Source organism: Neovison vison, chromosome 11 (assembly GCF_020171115.1).
Source record: "Neovison vison isolate M4711 chromosome 11, ASM_NN_V1, whole genome shotgun sequence".
In the NCBI taxonomy this organism is placed as follows: domain Eukaryota; kingdom Metazoa; phylum Chordata; class Mammalia; order Carnivora; family Mustelidae; genus Neogale; species Neogale vison.
In genome coordinates, this window is record NC_058101.1 from 106,697,597 (window position 1) to 106,710,304 (window position 12,708).

Sequence of the window (12,708 nt, forward strand, 5' to 3'; positions counted from 1 at the left end):
CATTAAAAAAATTTTTTTGATCTAGTTTATTCCATGTACTTAAGCAAAATTTAACTTAGGTTATTCCTTGTAAATGCCTCTGATAAATGAAACCTAAAGTTGTCTTCCAAAACTGGTATAATATAATCACTTTTAACCAATCCACTTCTGTCTGGAAATACCCATTGTTAACAATCAATCATTGTAAATGTTAAACAATTTCCTCATTCTCTCTTTATAAGCCATCCTATAACATGCTTCCAAGCTTCATCACACTTTCAGGTTTAAAATCTCCCTGTTCACCAAAGATTTGTTTCTTGCTCAAGAAAACATTCAAATCAATTAAAGCTCTCTGAATTTTCTTTTGTATGGTATACGTGTGTGTGTGTATGTGTGTGTGTGTGTGTGTTTAACAATTTATATATGCAGCTGACCCTTGGCTACCAGGGGGTTAGTGGCAGTGACCCTTGTCAGTCAAAAATCTGTGTATAACTTAAGACTCCCCCCAGACTTAATAGCCTACTGCTGACCTTACCAATGGGCCTTACCAATAACATAAACAGCCAATGAAGACAAATTTTGAATGTTATATGTATTACGTACTGTATTCTTATAATGAAATAAACTAGAAAAAAGAATATGCTATTAAGAAAATCATAAGAAACAGAAAATACATTTACAGTATTTATCAAATATAATCTACATGTGGACCTGCAAAGTTAAAATCCATGTTCGTCAATTGTGTATAAAATGAAATTCATACATATGTAAAAGTTTCTTTTCCAAAAAATGGGGTCATAATATATATCTTGCTTTTTAACACAATCACAGCTCTGTCACTTCCTAGACATGCATCAAGTTACCTAATCTCTCTGTCTCAATTTCTTCAACTATTAAATGGATGATAAAAAGTAATTCTTATCTATAGAGTTGCTGAGAGGAGTAAGTGAGTTGGTATATGTGAAGCACTTAAAACAGTAACACCTAAACAAACTAACCAACACATTTTAGTTATTATACTATAATTTATTAAACAGTTCCTTATTATTGTTCATATAGCTACAACTAGTTAATTCTGCCATTATGCCAGGTGAGAACTCTAAATTCAAAGATTGCCTTGACAGCTTGCCAGCATCTGGCAGAACCAGAATACTAGAACTTAACCACTGGCTTCTTCCTATATCCAAAAGGACAAGTAGTGACAAGACCTAACATACAGACTGCCTCCTAGATGTAAGGTCCTGGGCTGGGAATTTTGCATCCAATAATTCATGAAATCCATACAAATAACCTTAAAAAGGCAATTGCTATTACCACTCTAATTTTACCCATGAAGAAACTGGGACCCATACAACTTAAAAGCTACCAAATCTGCCCCAAGGTCCTAACTAGCAAGTGACAGAGCCACACCTGAATTCAGGTCTTCTGACTCCGAAGTTCTTGCCTTTAAACACTACCCTATGCTGTATCATATGAGAATTTCCTCATACTAATGGTGATGTGCCTATAAATCTCTAAAGGTATTTAAGATCACAAAAGTCATTGAGATAGCATACTTTCCTAATGACCTAACTCATTATAAGGGACATAAGCACAATGGAGAATCCAGTGGCCTAACATTCAAAGATATAACTCAATTCACCAAGCATACTTATGTTACTACTCTTTGCCTCACTGTTTCTCAGGCATATTTATAGCCTGAAAATCCCCCTCTGAGCTCCTATCTCACTCAGAACACCTTTCTTCTTTGTAAAACACCCAGTTGCTTTCATCTGGGTTTTGAAAACTGTATCAATAAAAAGAATGGAACTCTGGGATCTCAGGTTTTTCTCAAATGGTTGGGGAGGAATTAGAGTATTTGTTAGGTTTAAACTCTGTGTTCTCTCAAGGCTATGGGATACACCCAACAATGCAGGAAAGAGTAGGCATGCTGGAAAATGTTGAATAGATTTATTTATGAGCCAAGACATAAGGTCATATTTCCCCCTATTGAATAAGAAAAAATCCTAAGCAATTTTTTGTGTAGAAATATGAAATTGTTCCATCCTTTCAATTTTTTGCTTCTTTTATATATTGCTCACTTGTATTTTATAGTAAGGCATGCCTGCAGCAATCTAAGGCTTCTCTTGCTTCATTCTGACCACCTGCTTTCTCATCAGCTCAATTGATGAAAACTTCAGATCAAACTACAATATATATTTTTAAGTCCAGACAAAAGCCTTCAAATGACTATTGGAAAACTACAGCCACATATTTCAAGTAAACAAAGCAAACCCAAGTACTAAATACTCAAAGGGAAAACTGGCCACTTATGTATAGAATTCAACCTGCTCGTTTCACAGGCCAGTTACAAAAACTGTATAGAATATTTTATCTTTACAAACAGAAAGATGTTTCCTTTCATTAGTTTTTGCCAAAGGGAGCTCCTGCTAGAAAATGCCAACATTATATAGAACTTTGTGTGTAAATGACACATCCAAGGAAGCACACTGAATAATAAAGATTTGTAAAATAACTAAAATAGTTATTCACCATCCTGCATCCTGATTCACCTGATTAACTCTAGAATCCACTAGTGATGACTATGAGGGTTAAGAGGTTAAGAATATGCTGGAACAGGTCAGGCAGGCAGGTCCAACAGATCAGAGCCAGGAAATACCATTTCTTCAAGGCTGAATAAATGAAGTCATGCATTTAAATGCATTATACAGTGCTGCACATAACAGATACCAAATAAAAATTACTTGTTTCCCCTACTTTCATCCTTGGGGGATTTACAGAATTCTTTGTAAAGTTAGTGAATAACATTGAATATTCTTCCCAGAGCATATGTAGAAGTATTTTCATCTCAAAATTTTACCACAGAGGAATAGGAGTCTTTGACCTCCCAAACCCATCCAAGTAGCAATGAAGAGAGCTTCCACAGTCTACAGTTAAGGAGGAGGAACAAACTACTCCTGTCTGAAAGTCTTCCCCCAACTACTGTTTATGCTTTTCATATTCCTATTACTGGAATTAACCTTCTCCTTTCACACTGCAAAGACTCCCCATAGTCTGTAGGACACTTAGAAACACGGGAATTTGCTAACAAAGTTGCTACCTTAAGTTCTAGACTGTTCTCTGCAATCAATTAATTCAACAAATACCAATTTGTAAATCAATAATAAAGATGTACTAAGGGTCTCTTCAAAATTCTTTTAGCACCATGAGTGCAAGACTCTGAGGATATTTTGTATATATTCTGCTTTTATAAATATTTGGAAATGTGTCCTTCAGGTCTTAGATATCTTATATCATTTTATCTTTGACATCATTTGTTTATACATTAGGGTGTTGAGAAATCAGATCTGTTTCACAGTTCTCTTTTATCATCAGGTCCAATAAATTATATGAATTTAAAAATAACTAAATTTGGGATATATATGAAGCAGCACTGCAATTTTCACTTGAGTCTATAGATGTACATTAGCACTTATAGAAAGTTAACTTGGACGCTTCAACTCTCAAAAGATTTACAGTTGCTAATGAAACAAACTACAAAAACATCTCTATAGGCTTGTTTTGGATTTGCCATAATGAAAGTCATGAATATTGGTTTTGGACCCAAATATCATTTAAGGGTTTGGTTGAGACCCTAAGGTCAAGCTGAGTCCACACAACTGTAGGGGTTCTTTGCAAATCTGAATAATTAGAAAATAATTTTCCCATAGGTTGCTAAAAATCAAGAGGCTGATTCTAGTCTAAGTCCTGAAACTGACTGGGTGAACTGAGAAAATCAATTTATCTCTCTAGACATCCATTCTATCATGGGCAAAGTAAGAAAGTTTAAAAGTGATTTCCAGTCCCTTTTACCTCTAAGTTATGGTTACTTTGTATGGGCAGCTCAGTGATCATCCAGCTAGAGGACATAAACTGAGGGTAATTACCACAGGGTATCATTTGCCTTCTTGTCAGTGATGGCCAGTGATGGTGGGTGAAGAAAAGCTCTGATTTGTGGCATTTACTATTTCCATGGTATAAATATTCTCACCTTTGCCAATTTCAAGTTGCCTATGTGATGTCACTAAACACAAAGTTGGGAAGAAATGGGTAAGTTCAGCTCTTCAAGAACTGGTATAATCAAGTTCCAGCATCCACTGACTCCATTCTCCAGATCTAAAGCTTACTCTCAAGTTATAGATAACATCTATTATCACTTTAAAATGTTACCTTAATAACAAAGCAAACCAAAGCTTTTCTTCAGGAACATTTTCCCGTTTGGATGAAAAGATACACAGTATCCATTTGCTGTAGCCTTGGGGAAATAAAAGTGCAAACTAATATCCCTAAATGAAATGCACAAAACACATCTTGGTTTCACTTGGCACTAAAGTAGGTTGCAAGTTTGCAAATTCTCCTTCAACCCAGAAGCTCAAGTGAATCCTTACACTAGGATAGGCTGGAAATATATCTCTTATTACCATGCTACATTTACATAAAATAAAGTTGTGAAACAACTTAAAGTAGGAGAAGTTTCAAATGAATAATTCAATCGAACACTTTCAGGAATTTACAGTTCTTCCTTCCCTGAAGGTATTACTCAAAAGTATCTTCTGTACTGCAAGATCCTAACAGACCTCTGCCACTTCTGGCCTCAGCCATATTCACAGTATGGAGACACTTTGAAGAAAGGATGTATCTTTCCTTGAGTACTCAGCAGAAAGCAGACTCTGAAAGATAGGCTAGGTATTCTGTTTCTGGAATTGATCTCCAGAATAGGAGTAGGGGATGAAAAGAACGTTAACAGGGAAAGAAAGCAAGCCAGTATTTGGTTATGTTACCAAGTTAGCCCAGGCGCTGGGCAACTGGATCTCAAAACTCTAAATACATAGAGTCTGTCTGGGACTTTCCTTCTCTACAGTTACAACTGGCAAGCACTTATTCACCACCCTTTCTACCACACTGGTCAAAAGATATCTATAGAATTTTTAAATTTTTACTACTTTATTGAGATCATTTATATATACAGATTTTAAGTATATAATTTGATACATATACCCATGAAACTCTTACCATAATCATCACTTCAAGATATTCCATTGTCCCAAAAGATTCCTCAGGTTTTTCAGTCCATCTATCCCTCTACCTATGTTACCGTATCTATGTCACCAGGCAACCAAAGGCCCATTTAGTAAATGTGCTTTGTTTGCTGCTTCTAGAAATTTACAAAAATGATAACATAGAGAATATACTGTTTTTGTCTAGCTTCTTTCACTCAGCATTATCATTTTCAGAGCTATCATCTCTGTTGCATGTCATGAAGCTTTTTTCATGTTAACTGTTAAAAGTGATATTACCTTGTTCAGATGCCCTACATTTTGTTTATTCATTTGCTTATCAACATTTGAATTCTTTCCAGTTTGGGGCTATTACAAATAAAGCTGCTATGAATATTCATGCTCAAGTCATTGCCGAGATATATACCTTTATCATTCTTGAGTTGTAGATATATGTTTAACTTTTTAAGAAGATGTCAAATTGTTTACCAAAGCAATTGTACTGTTTTCCATTCCACCAGTGGTGTACAAGAGTTCCAATTGTTTCAAATACTTGTTAATACTTGGTATTATCAGTCTTACCAATTTCAGCCATTCTAATGGGTGTATACTGCTATTTCATATGATTTTAAATTGCATTTCCCAAATGGTAAATGATATTGACAAACCTTTCATGTGCTTATTGGTCTCCTACTTTGGTTCGTCTGTTCAGTATTTTGCCAATACTTTAATTAAGTTGCTTGTCTTCCTGTAATTAAGTATAGGGCCTTTTCATATATTCTGAATATAAGCACTTTGCCTGATATAAATTTTGTGTTTTCTCCCAACTTGTGGTTTGTCTTTTGTTATTTTAATAATATCTTTAGAAAAGCAAATGTTTTACTTTTAAAATAAACTTTAATAATTTTTTCCTCCTGTTTTCTTTATGCTATTTATGAGGCCTTTGAGCAAACCAGGATTATGAAGATTTTCTCCTGGGTTTTCCTCTAGCAGTTGTACAGTTTCAGGTTTTCACTGAAGTCTCTTACCTACTTCAAATTAATTTTTTTGTGTGGTGTAAGTCAGGGTTTACAGTCATTTTTGGTCATACTGATGTCCAGCTGTTCAAGCACAGTTTATTAAGGACTTTCTACCACTGGATGGTCCCATCACCTTGAATGTGAAGTACTTAAGTGTAATTAAAGCTTTCCTACTTTTCTCTAGTTTTCCTCTAACTTGGTATGTATTATTTAGATAACCTGGCTCAGTTAGGTTTTTCATAGCATCTAGTTTGATTCTGATGCCTATATACTCAATGCCTTATTATTTTTTTCTCCTTATGCTTACAAACCTTCTGGTATTCCAATCCTCCCCAATATACTAACTTTAAATCTTGAACTCAAGACACCCTACTTATTAATGCTTTTAATACTCTATCACATCACTCAGAGATACCTTTACTTTAAGGCTTCTCGACAATGGCACTCTTCGCATTTGGGACTATAAATTCTTTGTTGTGGGGAGTTGTGAAATTTAAGATATTAAAAAGCATCCTTGGCCTCTCCACCAGTAGATGCCCAGAGCAGAATCCAAGTCATGGCAATCAAAAATGTCTCCTGATGGGCAAAACTGGTCCTGACTGAGAACCAGTATTGTACCTGCATGTTTGTATACATGGATTATTATTGCCAAAAATGTACATGGTTTGCCTAAAATTGGGGGGGGGGCAAAATAGTCATTAAAGCATGTCATTTTTAAAGCATGTATATTTAATTCTCACTTTCTGCAAGTAAGTTTTTCTATGGCTGTGGATTAGTATATAACAGAACATGGGCTGTGTTATCTATATACTGTTTCATCTCGTTTCACCCAATAAAAGTTGTTGGCCTCCAACAACAACAACAACAACAACAAAAACGCAGTTTAAATGTGACTCTTATCTTAAAGACATATTTTAAGGACAGTCTTACATTCTGCTATTCAAATTTATTTCACTTTGTATTTTACTTGCACTTGAAGGCAGTTTGCCTAAGTGATTCAACAATCAAAAACAAATTTGTTCAGTTGATTAAAGTTCATTTAGATCATTTTGAAGGCACATTTAAAAGGATATAACTAAAAGGAATACCTCTTCTGAGTTATTAGCTGAAAACCTGACATATGGCAAATATTTGAATATTTTTGAGAGTAGTTCTTTAAAGGGGGAGTTATTCTGTACACATAGTAATGGTGATAATAACCTTGCTAAATATTAAAAAGTATAATTAAAAGGTATCAAGTAAAAGCTGTTCTCTGTAAGGTTAAAGATTTCAATTGAGAATGAATCAACATTTATAACTTTTGTTCATATGCATCTGTGAATTAAACAAGTAAAGTATGCATTAACTAATTTGGTTCTTTCTATATCTTGACTGTTTTTATAACTAAGAAAAATTTCCAACACTCATAATAATAACACCAAAATTACTTATGACTATTTCTCTCACCGTGCATATGGTTATAGGTACTTGGCATATGTAAGACTCTAAACTGAATGTCTTCCCACTATAAGCTTGTCTCTCTCTACATCAAGGCAGATCAGAGCCAAGTATTTAGAAATTAAGGTTAAAAACCAGAAGTAAAAAAGTGTAGGTATTGGGGGCTAGAAGGAAAACAAGAAAGGAAAGATCTTAAAGATAATTCATAATTTAACCTGTTGAGGTTATGCCAGCACATCCTCTGTCTTCTAATTAAAGATTCAGAAGATTGTATCAGATTTTTTTGAAAATTGAGCATGCTTCAGGAAACACTAAAAGCTATTTTTAAAGTATGTACAATTTATGCCATCTTAAAAAACTGTGACTTTATCATAATAGAGAAAAGCTTTGTAATCATACCTAGCCAATATTCTATAATGTGTAAACTACTTCTCGTGCAGGTTGGCTTTCTTGGTGTATTTTCTCGGAACATTTCCACAAGGTAAACAATGAGTAGCAATTAAAGCCAATGTAGTTCACAAGTTTAACATTCATTCTCTTATTACTGAGAGACAATTCAGAATGCCAACTATACTACAGAAACTATAAACCAGTTGTATATGTCATTGTAGAGGGATCAAAAATCAGCTTTGAATCCTAGTTCTAGCCCTTCCAACCTATGTGACTGTGACAAGATTTCTTAACTTACAAGAGCCTCTTTTTCCACATATGTAAAATAAGGATATGAATACCTTCCTTACAGGTTTGTTGTGATATTTAGTGAGGTGACTTGGTCCTGGCACAAAAGTGCAGTGTATTGCCCTGATATTATTGATCTTATTTTGTTCTTGTTTTTGTTATTATTCATAGTAGTACTAGAATTCTTCCACTTGAGGTGGGAGAATCAATTTATCAGTGAAAAATGTTTTTTTTAAGATTTTATTTATTTATCAGAGAGGGAGAGCGAGCGCAGGCAGAGAGAGGCAGAGGGAGAAGCAGTCTCCCTGCTGAGCAAGGAGCCCGATGCAGGACTCGATCCCAGGATGCTGGGATCATGACCTGAGCCAAAGGCAGCTGCTTAACCAACTGAGCCACCCAGGTGTCCCAGTGAAAAATATTTTTAAATTAAATTCTCCAAGGCACTTTGTAATCATAGCTAATATTTGAAAAATATACAGCAGAATCCAGAATTTTGGTGATACTTAAGATGGTCTATCTCTGGCACCCTGAGACAGCTGAGCCAACTCCTCCCACACAATGTCTTCCCTTATCTTTGCCTGAATGTTCTTGATACTTGCTGACATCCATCCATATGCCATCCTTCATCATAAACTTCCTACTCACTTCTGGGATTACACCCTTTTCTTTATTCATAAGCTTTCAAAATTCATGAAAACCCTAAAATCACTGTCAAGAGGTATAAGAAAAATCTATCTTTTTGTCTGTTCATCGCAGAAGAGATTGGTTTTCTTGCAATAAATAATTGTAGAACTCAACATTTGAGTATGGAATTCTCTGAAGAAATAAGTTAATTTACTTTGTCAACATCTTTATGAGGTAAATAAATATTTTCATTCTATTATCCAGAAGACTAAAATAGTGAACATAGAATGCAAGTATTTTACCAAAGTAATAGCATCTCTCAGCTGGTTGACTGTCCAGTCCAAGCTTATCTTCAGGTATCCAGGAGGCAGGCCATCACCAACTGGTAGGTGTTTCATCAAGGTGAATTTAGTGTTGAGGTAGCACAATGGAAACTTAAAGGAGAAAAAAAAAATGATTACACTAAGGCCAAATGCAGTCTTCATATTTTATCAGTATTTCTTCTTTGGCTTATTTCACTCCCTGTCCTTTCACTTACTGTGTCAATAATATCACTCACATATGGGCTTTCTCTAATAACAAAAATAGTAATAATAATATTTATTGAGGGTCTCCTATGAATCAGGCAATATGGCTTAACGTGGCTCATGTTAACTCCATTGTAAGGTCAAGAAACAAGAAGCAATCCGACTTTAAGCCACTTGCTCAAGTTTACCAGGTAGTAAGGAACAAGGAAAGGTTGAAGGCAACCAGGAATTCTTATCTCTATTCAGTACAGTTTAAAAAAAATTCTTCTTTAAATAAGAGGCTTAGACAAAATGTTCTTTGGTATCCTTTTCCATAATACACAGAAGGTGAAAGTAGGCATGACTCTGCAGAAGAAGAAACTGGAAAGGGTGAAATCACAGGGGCTTGCAAACTAGCCCAGCACCCAGAGTACAAGGAGAGGCCGAAGAGAGAAGCAGCGCTCCCCTCCCCAAATTGGTAGACGGCGGTTTTAATAAGCAAGGGAACTTACCTGTGGGACTGTCCTCTGCGGCAGCAAGATGAGTAGATCTCCACATCTGCCCTAAGAATTTTGAAAGTTTATATAGCAGCGCTGCGCCTGGGGTGGCTCAGTCGCTTAAGGGTCAGCTTCCGGGTGTAAGCTCAGCGCTCAGTGCGTGGGGTCGGCTTGAGGTTCATTTCCCCTCCTTTCTCTCTCCCCCCTCTGCCTCTCCCCACCGCTTGCTCTCTCTCTCTCTCTAAAATGAATAAGTGAATGAATGAATGAATGAATGAATGAATAAAAATAAAATCTAAAAAAAAATAGGTTTACGTATCCGCCTTAAAGGGATTCAGTAACAGCATGGCGCGCAACTCTTCCCGTCTCTCAAGGGTGTGCCCTCAAAATAACTCCGGCTACAGAAATGGCAGGCGGAACGGAAGTTCCAAGGTGCAAGGGAGGAGGTGAGGAGCCTTTAACTGCGCATAAGACTAGGGTCAAGCTGGGCTCACGTTCTCTAGGACCTCTGCCAACAAGTGTCTTGTTCCAATTGCTTTTGAACCCAGGTTTGTTTATGAATTTATGCACCTCCCACTGCGCTCATTAGTCCCTCAAGTTTCCGATTGCCAGATAGCAATGATCTTGAGAAATATTCCCCTTAAGAATTTCTTTCTCCGAAGCAAGGAAGTGAAGAGCTATCGAAGCATCTTCCAGGAAATGCAGAAATGTTTCCTGCATCACAGACACGATGCCTAAGTTCGTGCTAGCTTTAGGTCGGAGACTTTTCACAAAATGTGTGAAACTGTAGGAAGTGTGAGCTCTCTCTCCATCCAGGCTGAGTATTTCCACGGGCCCCTCTTACCAGACACGGTAATGTGCCAGAGCAGAGAGAGACGTTCAATGAAAGAGATAAAGTAAGTACTGCATTCATTAAAACAACCGAAATTGTGAGGAAATTGGGAGTTTTATTTGTTTCTCTGAAAAAAGAGGTAAGTCATTTTTAACCTTATTTCCTCAGAGATACTAATCTGGGTCTTGAATGACAAGATGGAAAAAAAGTCATGGAGAAACTATTTATTAAATATATATTCCAAAATAATTTCTAAGGATATAATTTTTTTTTTTAAGATTTTATTTATTCATCTGAGAGAGAGGGAGCAGGACCTGGATCCGGAGACTCTGGGATCATGATGTGAGCTGAAAGCAGAGGGTTAGATTGAGCCACCCAGGCGCCAAGGATGTAATTTTTTTTTTTTTATTTAAATATGGTATCTCATTACACTTTGAACTTTTTTTTAACACTCTAAACAACTAGCCACAATGGATATAAAGTAACATCTAAACACTAAAATGTGCAGATCTAAAACAAAACAGAGATAAATACACATATCAGTTAAGATCCCACAAGGAAACAGATGTCCCTCTCCAAAGGGTTTAAACTGTAAAGAATTAAATGAGGGAACCATATGTGGAGGTGTAGTCAGAATTAAGAGGATCAATAAGGGATGATGCATCACCCAGAGGCAGGCAACAGGAGGAAGAATGATGAAGGAAGGAAATAATGATACTAGTTGTAAGTGAGAACCAAAACTTTTCATCTTATTTATTTATTTATTTATTTGACAGAGAGAGAGAGAGAGAGAGAACAGCACAAGCAGGGGAGTGGGAGAAGGAGATGCAGGCTTTCCTCTGAGTAGGTAGCATGATTACGGGCTCCTTCTCAGGACCCTGGGATCATGACCTGAGTCAAAGGCAGATGCTTAATGACTGAGCCACAAGAACCAAAACTCTTCAAATAAACTCATTAACACGTTGTCAAAATTAAATAAATTTTATTGTTCATTTTAAACTCACTATTGCAAGTACTATAAACTAAGACTAAAAAGGTTCACTTTACTTCAGATAGTCTAAATTTTACCTCATTTTGTAGTCCCTCAATTTGTCTTTGTTTATGGTATTTCATAATCTGGAGTAACCAACCATTTTACTTATTTGCCCTCTTTTTCCCTTCATAGGCAAAAATCAAACCCATTATTCTCCATAAACACTTATATTTCTTTGCAGTTTTTGAATATATTAGAGCCTCAATAACTACTATTAGTTTCAACTCAAAGTTACTGACTTCTGTCACAGACCAAAAAGTACTAGGTAGCAAACTTAGAACGATCTGTTGCATATAGACATGTTAGCAGAATAACAACATTTCAGAAACAACTTCATGCCATTATACATGTCTACATAAGGTAGACTACATTTTTGGTCTAATCCTTCACTGTTATGTTGTAATATTTTACTTTCATACACTTGCCATGGCCTCATGGTGGATGAAGTGTATTTCTTTGCCCCTTGATTTGGGATTGGCCATCTTCCTGGCTTTGGCCATCAGGATGTTAATGAATATGAGGGGAGCAGAAGCTTGAAATGTTCTTTCATGATAGGACGTGTCCTTTTATGCTCTGGTGATCTGCCATTAGAGAAACATAACACAGGTAGTCAACGCCCTTCCATCTATACCCTAGAACAAATACATTTGCATCATAGAGTTTGAAGCTGAATCCCAGAACTGAGAGTCTAGCCCAGTTGAGCTTATGTGCAGACTACCTACAGACATATGAGAAAGGAAATAAATATTTATTCCTTCAATCCACTGAGTTGAGGTAGTCAGATATGCATTATTATTGTGGACTAAATCATGACACAGTTGTAAGTATGCTTTTCTCTTTGTGAATGTTAATAAGAAACACGTACACTAATACAAAATATTTTATATCCTTTTTAACCTTCGAACTGATAGCCACTTGTTACTATATAAAATTTTTAGCCAATTTTTAGCAAATTTTACCATATTTGGAATAACTAGTTCTATTGACTTGTAGCATAATAAGTTTAAATAGTAAGCTATTTTAGAAAATTTTATTATAATTTAGTTTAGTTGTATGTTTAAATATTC

General features: G+C 35.8%; 1 long non-coding RNA gene across 2 annotated transcripts in view; it reads right to left on the reverse strand.

Annotated features, from left to right (window-relative positions):
• Positions 1 to 9,980, reverse strand: part of LOC122889335 — a 44,793-nt gene extending 34,813 nt beyond the window's left edge. For both annotated transcript variants that reach the window (XR_006380885.1, XR_006380884.1), the window contains exons 1-2: positions 9,792 to 9,980; positions 9,076 to 9,207 (exon numbers count right to left, since the gene is read on the reverse strand). This is a non-coding gene — a long non-coding RNA (uncharacterized LOC122889335). The remainder of the gene's footprint in view (positions 1 to 9,075; positions 9,208 to 9,791) is intronic.
• Between the last annotated feature and the right edge of the window lie 2,728 nt (positions 9,981 to 12,708).